We start from the raw sequence: 12,136 nt of genomic DNA, 5'->3' as shown, positions 1-12,136 counted from the left end.
TTGGCTCCTAGCGTAGCCCGCCAGGATTCCCCCGTGGCGGTGTCGGAAGCAATGGCCCATCACACGACAACGACGAGTATTACCCGCAAGCCCTCACTGCAGAACAAAGAGAAGAAATGCGGCGCAGGGATGAACAGGCTCTCTAGACCCCCATCGTCGGGGAGACTTCCGAGGCTCAGGCTTTGGAGGCTGCGCACCTAGCCACTCTGGCTGAACATGCACGCCTCGAGAATCTCCAGAAGTCACTCGACGACCATGCTCCCAGACAACTACCAAGTCCCAGTCGACGGCAGCGGCAATTGTTTCCGACTAGGTCTCGAGATGAGTGTCAGGTATACTGCACTCCGATTCAGAATGTTGCAGCAGCAGCTCATATTGCAGATTCAATCCAACCATCTTGTTCTAAGGCTGGAAGAGGCCTAGAGTAGATTTGAACGTTGGTCAGAGCAGCTGGAGAGCAAAATTCGGTTGTCTCCCAGTCGCGCAACAGGATCCACAGCAGGTCCATCGGAGCGAACATGGTCTAGTCTGCCCAGAGCCCAAGATAGCCTCTGAGGCGTGAAGATCGTGATTATCACCAGGATCAGTATCTGGGTCGAGGTCACAGGCAGTTTGATCCTCGATATCACCGCGACGACCACCGTCGAGTGCCTACGCCCCCTCCGAGGGGTGGTTCGTATGCGCCCCGGTGATATGACAACAAGCGCCCTTGTGGTGACGACCGGAGAATTCCAGTCGACCCCCGAGAGCCTGAGTTTGATGCAAGGTCACTCCTCATGCAGGTCCTGGTTGACAAAGGTAGGGCCAACGGAGAGGGTTTGGACAGAGTTCACCTGAGTGGAAGCAGAGCGTTCGTCTCTGGGCCTGAGTGTTTCAGTAGAGCCATTCAAGCCGCTGAGATTCCTTCCAACTTCAGGTTGGCTGCAGGAGTGGGCAAGTTTACTGGCGAGTCAAAGCCACACACGTGGTTAGAGGATTACTGAGTAGCTATGCAAATTGATGGAGGCTATGACGAAGTGGCATGAAGCATGTGCCCTTGTTGCTTAAAGGCTCAGCCAGGGCGTGGTTGAACCGGTTGGCTCCCGCTAGCATATACTGTTGGGATGACTTGGGCCGAGTGTTTATTAAAACATTTGAAGGCTCTTGCAAGCGTCCTGCTGGTTTGACTGAGTTGCAACATTGTGTCCAAAAGCCGAATGAAACTTTGAGAGATTAGATCTAGCATTGGACCACAATTCACCATGTGGTGGAGAATGTTTCAGAGCACCAAGCAGTTTGCGCCTTCAAAGAAGGCGTCCGATACAGAGAGCTCATATTGAAATTTGGTCGCTCCGAGGCCATAACTCTGAACCGAATGATGGAGACTTCTCAGTATGCAAATGGCGAAGAAGAAGACCGACTCAGTAGTGGCCAAGGAAAGGCTACAGATCCTAACACCGGAGGCAGGAATCCCAGTCGGAAGCAAAAACGTAAAGCTGAAGCCACAGGTCAGGCTGAAGCCGCAGTGGTAGATCCTCAAGGCAAGTACAAGGGGAAAGCCAAAGAGCATTGGTTTCCTCAGAAGAAAAGAGATCAGTTTGGTCAAGATGTCTTGGATCTACCGTGTGCCATCCACACGAAGAGAGACGAGGAGGGTAACCTGATTTTACCCAAGCATACCACTCGACAGTGCAGACTCCTCATTCAACAACTCTGTGAAGGTCAGCCGAGTGAAAAGGACTCTGACAAGGAAGAGGACTAAGAGAAGGCAGAAGATTACCCGAAGGTCAATGCAACTTTGGTGATTTTTGCTGATGTTGAGAGCAAAAGTCGACTGAAGGTCATCAAGCGAGAGGTGAACACGGTTGCTCCGGCAACTACGACGTACCTCAAGTGGTCAAAGACTCTCATCACCTTCGACCAGCCAGATCACCCAGCTCATGTTGCTACCCCTGGGTGGCAGGCTTTGGTGGTCGACCCAGTCGTCGGAGGCACTCGGCTGCGCAAAGTTCAGATAGATGGTGGCAGTGGTTTGAACATTGTGTATGCTGAGACCCTCCAGGGGATGGGCATTCTGATGTCCCGACTCAATGAAAGCAACATGGAGTTTCACGGGGTCATCCCATGGAAGAAGGCGAAATCACTCGGGCAGATTGCTTTAGATGTGGTTTTTGGTGACTCGAAGAATTTTCGCAAGGAGAAGTTGACGTTTGAAGTGGTAGATTTTCACAGCGCCTATCATGCTATTCTGGACGGACCAGCATATGCTCGTTTCATGGCCCGCCCATGTTATTTGTATCTTAAGATGAAGATGCCCGGACCCAAGGGTGTGATTACAATCACTGGAAATAGGCACAGAGCTGAGGAATGACTCCGAAAGGGATTCAAGATTGCTGATGAGCAGATGGTAGTGGTGGAATTGGAAGAGTAAAGAAGAACGTCGATCCGAGTGATTTGCTCTGCTCTAGCCAACTTTTGAGTCTGTCTTTCAGTTGGCAAGAGAGATGAAGCAAGTTCACAGTCACCCGGAGGACCCCACGGCTGCTCCGAACAACATCTCAACAACACTCGACAGCAAATAGGAAGCCGTGCTTATCCAGTTCCTTCGTGAGAACTGGGACATCTTTGCATGGAGATGTAGGAAATATGCCTAGAGGCAATAATAAAGTTGTTATTTTATATTTCCTTATATCATGATAAATATTTATTATTCATGCTAGAATTGTATTAACCAAAAACTTGATACATGTGTGGATACATAGACAAAACACCGTATCCCTAGTAAGCCCCTACTAGACTAGCTCGTTAACCCAAGATGGTTAAGTTTCCTAACCATAGACATATGTTGTCATGTGATGAACAGGATTCACATCATTAGGAGAATGATGTGATGGACAAGACCCATCCCATAGCTTAGCATAATGATCATTTAGTTTTATTGCTATAGGTTACTTCATGTCATATACATATTCCTTTGTGATGAGGACATCAATACCATTGTTACACCCACAGCCCCTACTGCTACATATATGGGACCAATTACTAGAGCTCGCGCACGCCAATTAAATTATCAGGTACTTTCGTTTCTTGGTAATGATTCTAATGTTCATGAGAATATGATGCTGCCTAAATTGGATACATTTGTTTTGCTTACAAATGAAGGGCCTAGCTTGGAGAAGGATGAACATTGGAGCAAGAACAAGCATGGAGATGATGCCATGCGCAAGGGGAACAAGAACGGAGTTACAAGTGATGATTTCGGGACTTTGAAGCCACCATAATGGGTGCATGAAGCCATGGACGAAATATACAAGATGCCACTTCATAAATTTCGTTCCGAGGCTATTATAGGAGCTGCGTCACCTTTTTATTGGGCCAGACCCATGTAATTTCGAAATACATAAGTATAGGCTATTTTTAGAGTCCGTATGTGTGGGGAAACAAGAGATAGGGTTGATTTCGGACCCCTCCACCAAGGGCCACGAAATTCCCCCTCTCTTCCTCCATATATACAGCCCTTAGGGCACCGTTTAGACTTTGGGTTTTGTTTAGATTAAAAGTTCGCCATAGCTGCAACTTCGCGTACTTCGTTTGTGTTCAACGACCAGACAAAGGCGTCACAGAACCCCACCTTGATCAATAAAGCTTTCATCTTATATTCGCAATATCCAGATTGCAATCTTAGTTTCTTGCTTGTTCTTCGTTTGCTCGCAGGAAACAGACCCTCGTGGTCAGGTTGATCATGCTCCGGCGTGGTCAATAACCTCTCGGAGTTGGTTTAGCGATTGCTAAGGCGCGACGTCCTCGCACGTTCGTAGTCGGATCGTCAAAGTCGACTTCCACCAAAGCGATATCCATCATCTCATCGAAAGACGGGACACCTTTGCCTCTATCAAGTGGTATCAGATTTCCAGGTTGCTCGGTGAGATTTTACAGTTTTTCATAGTTTAGATTGAGTCTGTTCTTCATACCTATAGTCCATGAAAATGCCAAAAAAAATTAGGGTTAGTTCATCCCATCCGAACCAATCTGAGCCTTGCATAATCTTTTCTGTATTTGCTTTGTTGAATTTGTCGTTGCATCGTCGTGTCCAGTTGCTGGTCTTAGCGTCTAGTCTTTTAGAGTTTCGAGTTCTGTTCACAGGTTGTCACATCGCCGCTGCCATATATCACCACTGCATCATCATCGTCGCTGTTGCCATATACCACCACCACATATTCACCGCCAATCCGAATCCATATACGCCACCACATATCCGCCGCCATCACGCCAATCCGAGTTCACCTGCAACATATATCCGCCACCTGTCCGTGTTCCACCAGATTCATCTCCGCCACCAGTCCGAGTTCCACCAGATTCATCTCCGCCACCAGTCCTAGTCCGAGTCCAGTAATTGTTGCATTGTTCTCGATTTCCAGATCACGCGACACTCCGAGTCGTGACAGAGAAGGACTCCCCAACTTCCGAGCCATCCGCAGAAGAAAAATAGTTCCAATTTCAAAAAAAAAACTAAGTCTGGAAAATTCTGGCTAGGCAGTTTTTAGACCATTTGTAGACTTTTTCAAAATAAAATTGTTGCGAAGCAAAAAAAAAGAGGAAAAAAAGTGCAAAAAAAAAGAGAAAAAAAATTCAGAGTGTGCTCCTCCCTTGTTTACGTGCTGCGCCGTGATTTTGTTGGTGTTCTAGGCTCGCGTCTCTAGCACAGTCTAGCCTAGGACCAGCACAGTACCGTCGTTGAGCGTTTATTCAACTTTGCATCTCTGAATTGATTATTGCTGACCCTTTTTGCTACCATATTATAAGCCTTCCCAGCTCCACATACATCTACGTCGTGCGTTTGATTCTCCCTGGTAATCGCTCTATCCAAGCTTTGAGAGTTTTGACTACAACGGTTGCCGATCACCGCCTGTTGCTGGGTAAGAACTGGTAAGAATTTGAGTTTTGCTTGACGGATTTGTTACACCCACTGATAGAGGCAAAGGTGTCCCTTCTTTCGATGAGATGGTGGATTTCGCTTTGGTGGAAGTCGACTTTGACGATCCGACTACGAACGTGCGAGGACGTCGCGCCTTAGCAATCGCTAAACCAACTCCGAGAGGTTATTGACCACGCCGGAGCACGATCAACCTGACCACGAGGGTCTGTTTCCTGCGAGCAAACGAAGAACAAGCAAGAAACTAAGATTGCAATCTGGATATCGCGAATATAAGATGAAAGCTTTATTGATCAAGGTGGGGTTCTGTGACGCCGTTGTCTGGTCGTTGAACAGAAACAAAGTACGCGAAGTTGCAGCTATGGCGAACTTTTAATCTAAACAAAACCCAAAGTCTAAACGATGCCCTAAGGGCTGTATATATGGAGGAAGAGGGGGGAATTTCGTGGCCCTTGTTGGAGGGGTCCGAAATCAACCCTATCTCTTGTTTCCCCACACATACGGACTCTAAAAATAGCCTATACTTATGTATTTCGAAATTACATGGTCCTGGCCCAATAGTAAGGTGACGCAGCACCTAAAATAGCCTCGGGACAAAATTTATGAAGTGGCATCTTGTATATTTCGTCCAAGGCTTCATGCACCCATTATGGTGGCTTCAAAGTCCTGAAATCATCACTTGTAACTCCGTTCTTGTTCCCCTTGCGCATGGCATCATCTCCATGCTTGTTCTTGCTCCAGTGTTCATCCTTCTCCAAGCTAGGCCCTTCATTTGTAAGCAAAACAAATGTATCCAATTTAGGCAGCATCATATTCTCATGAACATTAGAATCATTACCAAGAAACGAAAGTACCTGGTAATTTAGTTGGCGTGCACGAGCTCTAGTAATTGGTCCAGTATGTATAGCAGCAGGGGCTGTGGGTGTAACAATTGTATTGATGTCCTCATCATCCTCCCCTTCTTGAAATGAAGTCGTCCTCGACGGAAGTTCATCTTCCTCACCCAAATAAGGCTTCAAATCTGCAATGTTAAAAGTGGGACTAACCCCAAAATCTGCAGGCAGCTCAAGTTTATATGCATTATCATTTATTTTCTCTAACACCTTAAAGGGACCATCAGCACGTTGCATTAACTTTGATTTGCGCAAATCAGGAAATCTATCCTTACGCAAATGTAACCAAACAAGATCTCCAGGTGCAAACACAACATGTTTTCTACCCTTATCTCCAGCAAGTTTATATTTAGCATTCATGCGCTCAATGTTTTCCTTAGTTAACTCATGCATTTTTAAAATCAATTCAGCACGTTGTTTAGCATCAAAATTAACCTTCTCCGAAGATGGAAGAGGCAACAAATCAATAGGTGCACGAGGTAGGAAACCATACACAACTTCAAAAGGGCACATCTTAGTAGTAGAATGCAATGAACGATTATAAGCAAATTCAATATGAGGCAAGCATTCCTCCCACATTTTCTTATTATTCTTCAAAACAGCCCTAAGCATAGTAGACAACGTTCTATTGACTACTTCAGTTTGTCCATCAGTTTGGGGGTGACAAGTAGTACTAAAAAGCAATTTAGTCCCCAACTTAGCCCATAAACATCTCAAAAAGTGGCTAAGAAATTTAGTATCACGATCTGAAACAATAGTATTTGGCACACCATGCAAGCGAATAATTTCACGAAAGAACAAATCAGCAACATTAACAGCATCATCGCTTTTATGACATGGTATAAAGTGTGCCATTTTCGAGAATCTATCCACGACAACAAATATGCTATCCCTCCCCTTCTTTGTTCGAGGTAAACCTAAAACAAAGTCCATAGATATATCCTCCCAAGGAACACTAGGTACAGGCAAAGGCATATATAAACCATGAGGATTGAGTCGTGACTTAGCTTTTTGACATGTAGTGCATCGAGCAATAAAACGCTCAACATCCCGTCTCATCTTTGGCCAAAAGAAATGTGTAGCAAGTACGTCCTCCGTCTTCTTCACGCCAAAGTGTCCCATTAATCCTCCTCCATGCTCCTCCTGCAACAACAAAAGACGAACGGAGCTAGCTGGAATGCATAGCTTGTTAGCACGAAACACAAATCCATCGTTAACGACAAACTTGTTCCACATTCTTCCTTCTTTACAATTCTGCATTACATCTTTAAAATCAGCATCATGCACATATTGATCTTTGATGGTCTCCAAACCAAATATTTTGAAGTCAAGTTGTGAAAGCATAGTATAGCGACGAGACAATGCATCAGCAATAACATTTTCTTTTCCCTTCTTGTGTTTAATGACATAAGGGAAAGTCTCAATGAATTCAACCCATTTAGCATGTCTACGATTCAGTTTAGCTTGACTTTTAATATGTTTCAATGATTCATGATCAGAATGTATAACAAATTCTTTGGGCCATAAATAATGTTGCCATGTTTCTAAAGTCCGAACAAGAGCATATAATTCTTTATCATAAGTAGAATAATTCAGACTAGGCCCACTCAATTTTTCAGAAAAGTATGCAACAGGTTTGCCATCTTGTAATAACACACCCCCTAATCCAATTCCACTAGCATCACATTCAAGCTCAAAAGTCTTATTAAAATCAGGAAGTTGGAGTAAAGGAGCATGTGTCAACTTATCTTTCAATACCGTGAAGGCTTCTTCCTGTGCGGTACCCCAAAGAAAAGGCACATCTTTCTTTGTAAGCTCATTGAGAGGTGCAGTGATAGAGGCAAAGGTGTCCCGTCTTTCGATGAGATGGTGGATTTCGCTTTGGTGGAAGTCGACTTTGACGATCCGACTACGAACGTGCGAGGACGTCGCGCCTTAGCAATCGCTAAACCAACTCCGAGAGGTTATTGACCACGCCGGAGCACGATCAACCTGACCACGAAGGTCTGTTTCCTGCGAGCAAACGAAGAACAAGCAAGAAACTAAGATTGCAATCTGGATATTGCGAATATAAGATGAAAGCTTTATTGATCAAGGTGGGGTTCTGTGACGCCTTTGTCTGGTCGTTGAACACAAACGAAGTACGCGAAGTTGCAGCTATGGCGAACTTTTAATCTAAACAAAACCCAAAGTCTAAACGATGCCCTAAGGGCTGTATATATGGAGGAAGAGGGGGGGAATTTCGTGGCCCTTGGTGGAGGGGTCCGAAATCAACCCTATCTCTTGTTTCCCCACACATACGGACTCTAAAAATAGCCTATACTTATGTATTTCTAAATTACATGGGCCTGGCCCAATAATAAGGTGACGCAGCACCTAAAATAGCCTCGGGACGAAATTTATGAAGTGGCATCTTGTATATTTCGTCCAAGGCTTCATGCACCCATTATGGTGGCTTCAAAGTCCTGAAATCATCACTTGTAACTCCATTCTTGTTCTTGCTCCAATGTTCATCCTTCTCCAAGCTAGGCCCTTCATTTGTAAGCAAAACAAATGTATCCAATTTAGGCAGCATCATATTCTCATGAACATTAGAATCATTACCAAGAAACGAAAGTACCTGGTAATTTAGTTGGCATGCACGAGCTCTAGTAATTGGTCCAGTATGTATAGCAGCAGGGGCTGTGGGTGTAACAATTGTATTGATGTCCTCATCATCCTCCCCTTCTTGAAATGAAGTCGTCCTCGACGGAAGTTCATCTTCCTCACCCAAATAAGGCTTCAAATCTGCAATGTTAAAAGTGGGACTAACCCCAAAATCTACAGGCAGCTCAAGTTTATATGCATTATCATTTATTTTCTCTAACACCTTAAAGGGACCATCAGCACGTGGCATTAACTTTGATTTGCGCAAATCAGGAAATCTATCCTTACGCAAATGTAACCAAACAAGATCTCCAGGTGCAAACACAACATGTTTTCTACCCTTATCTCCAGCAAGTTTATATTTAGCATTCATACGCTCAATGTTTTCCTTAGTTAACTCATGCATTTTTAAAATCAATTCAGCACGTTGTTTAGCATCAAAATTAACCTTCTCCGAAGATGGAAGAGGCAACAAATCAATAGGTGCACGAGGTAGGAAACCATACACAACTTCAAAAGGGCACATCTTAGTAGTAGAATGCAATGAACGATTATAAGCAAATTCAATATGAGGCAAGCATTCCTCCCACATTTTCTTATTATTCTTCGAAATAGCCCTAAGCATAGTAGACAACGTTCTATTGACTACTTCAGTTTGTCCATCAGTTTGGGGGTGACAAGTAGTACTAAAAAGCAGTTTAGTCCCCAACTTAGCCCATAAACATCTCCAAAAGTGGCTAAGAAATTTAGTATCACGATCTGAAACAATAGTATTTGGCACACCATGCAAGCGAATAATTTCATGAAAGAACAAATCAACAACATTAACAGCATCATCGCTTTTATGACATGGTATAAAGTGTGCCATTTTCGAGAATCTATCCACGACAACAAATATGCTATCCCTCCCCTTCTTTGTTCGAGGTAAACCTAAAACAAAGTCCATAGATATATCCTCCCAAGGAACACTAGGTACAGGCAAAGGCATGTATAAACCATGAGGATTGAGTCGTGACTTAGCTTTTTGACATGTAGTGCATCGAGCAATAAAACGCTCAACATCCCGTCTCATCTTTGGCCAAAAGAAATGTGTAGCAAGTACGTCCTCCGTCTTCTTCACGCCAAAGTGTCCCATTAATCCTCCTCCATGCGCCTCCTGCAACAACAAAAGACGAACGGAGCTAGCTGGAATGCATAGCTTGTTAGCACGAAACACAAATCCATCGTTAACGACGAACTTGTTCCACATTCTTCCTTCTTTACAATTCTGCATTACATCTTTAAAATCAACATCATGCACATATTGATCTTTGATGGTCTCCAAACCAAATATTTTGAAGTCAAGTTGTGAAAGCATAGTATAGCGGCGAGACAATGCATCAGCAATAACATTTTCTTTTCCCTTCTTGTGCTTAATGACATAAGGAAAAGTCTCAATGAATTCAACCCATTTAGCATGTCTACGATTCAATTTAGCTTGACTTTTAATATGTTTCAAAGATTCATGATCAGAATGTATAACAAATTCTTTGGCCCATAAATAATGTTGCCATGTTTCTAAAGTCCGAACAAGAGCATATAATTCTTTATCATAAGTAGAATAATTCAGACTAGGCCCACTCAATTTTTCAGAAAAGTATGCAACAGGTTTACCATCTTGTAATAACACACCGCCTAATCCAATTCCACTAGCATCACATTCAAGCTCAAAAGTCTTATTAAAATCAGGAAGTTGGAGTAAAGGAGCATGTGTCAACTTATCTTTCAATACCGAGAAGGCTTCTTCCTGTGCGGTACCCCAAAGAAAAGGCACATCTTTCTTTGTAAGCTCATTGAGAGGTGCAGCAATGGTGCTGAAATCTCTCACAAAACGCCTATAGAATCCAGCAAGGCCAAGAAAACTCCTCACTTGTGTGACCGTTTTGGGTTGCGGCCAACTCTCAATAGCTTCAATCTTGGCTTTATCAACTTCAATTCCCTGTGGAGTAACAACATAGCCAAGAAAAGATACTCGGTCGGTGCAAAAGGTGCACTTCCCAAGGTTACCAAACAAACGTGCATCACATAGAGCAATAAAAACAGCACGTAAATGTTCCAAATGTTCTTCCAAAAATCTGCTATAAATCAATATGTCATCAAAGTAAACTACCACAAATCGTCCAATGAAAGCACGTAAAACTTCATTCATTAATCTCATGAAAGTACTAGGTGCATTAGTTAACCCAAAAGGCATGACTAACCACTCATATAATCCAAACTTAGTTTTAAATGCTGTTTTCCATTCATCCCCTAATTTCATACGAATTTGATGGTATCCACTACGCAAATCAACTTTGGAGAATATTGTAGAGCCACTCAATTCATCAAGCATATCATCTAGCCTAGGAATAGGATGACGATAACGAATAGTAATGTTATTAATGCCTCTACAATCAACACACATACGCGATGTACCATCCTTTTTCGGCACTAGAATAATAGGAACAGCACAAGGACTAAGGGATTCGCGTATATAACCTTTGTCGAGAAGCTCTTGTACTTGACGCATAATCTCCTTCGTCTCCTCTGGATTGGTACGGTATGGCGCACGGTTTGGCAGTGAAGCACCGGGAATTAAGTCGATCTGATGCTCAATCCCTCGAATAGGTGGTAATCCCGGTGGCACGTCTTGTGGAAAGACGTCAGCGAACTCCTGCAAAATGTTAGTGATAGCAGGAGGCAAAGAGGAAGGCACGTCCTCGAATGAAAATAATGCCTCTTTGCACACAAAAGCATAGCAAACAGATTTGCTGAAATCTAGCTCATCAATATCAGATTTGGTGGCAAATAAACATGCACTTTTCAATTTAATTTCAGAAGCAACACTAGATGGTTTATTATTAGGCTTCATTTGTTGCTCAAATTCTTTTGCCACAATCTGATTTTCACTCTTATTCTTCTCTTGTTGTGCTTTATTAGCTCTATGAATATCATCCTTCAAAATAGAATCAGGAGTCATAGGAAGCAAAGTAATATATTTATCCTTATGAACAAGAGTATACTGATTGTTTCTACCATGGTGTACAGAATTTTTATCAAATTGCCATGGTCTACCAAGTAATAAGGAACATGCTTGCATAGGTACCACATCACAATCAACATAATCAGCATATGTAGATATACTAAAATGCACACGAACAGTACGTGTTACCTTAACCTTGCCGCTGTTGTTGAACCATTGGATGTAGTAAGGATGTGGATGTGGTCTTGTGGTGAGAGAAAGCTTCTCCACCATCTCCATGCTAGCCAAGTTGTTGCAGCTCCCTCCATCTATGATGACGCGCACAGAACGTTCTTTCACAACTCCCTTGGTATGGAACAAATTGTGCCTTTGATTTTGCTCAGCTTGTGTGACCTGCACACTCAAAACACGTTGAGCAACTAAACATTCATACCTGTCATCGTCTTCAGGAGCCATGTATTGCGTCTCATGATCAGAATCATCTCCACCATGTTCTTCACGTGTAATAAGAGCCAAAGTCTCCTCATCATAGTCACTAGCGGACTCATATCCACCATCCGCGGTAGCAATCATCACACGCGGAGATTTGCATTCTCTCGCATAATGACCTCCTCCCTTACAACGACGACAAATAATATCACTTGTGTGCCCTGTTGATGCCATGGAAGAAGAAGAACTCCGTGC

The sequence above is a fragment of the Triticum aestivum genome, chromosome 1A (assembly GCF_018294505.1).
Source record: "Triticum aestivum cultivar Chinese Spring chromosome 1A, IWGSC CS RefSeq v2.1, whole genome shotgun sequence".
Classification (NCBI taxonomy): Eukaryota; Viridiplantae; Streptophyta; class Magnoliopsida; order Poales; family Poaceae; genus Triticum; species Triticum aestivum.
This window is presented reverse-complemented; position numbering follows the sequence as displayed.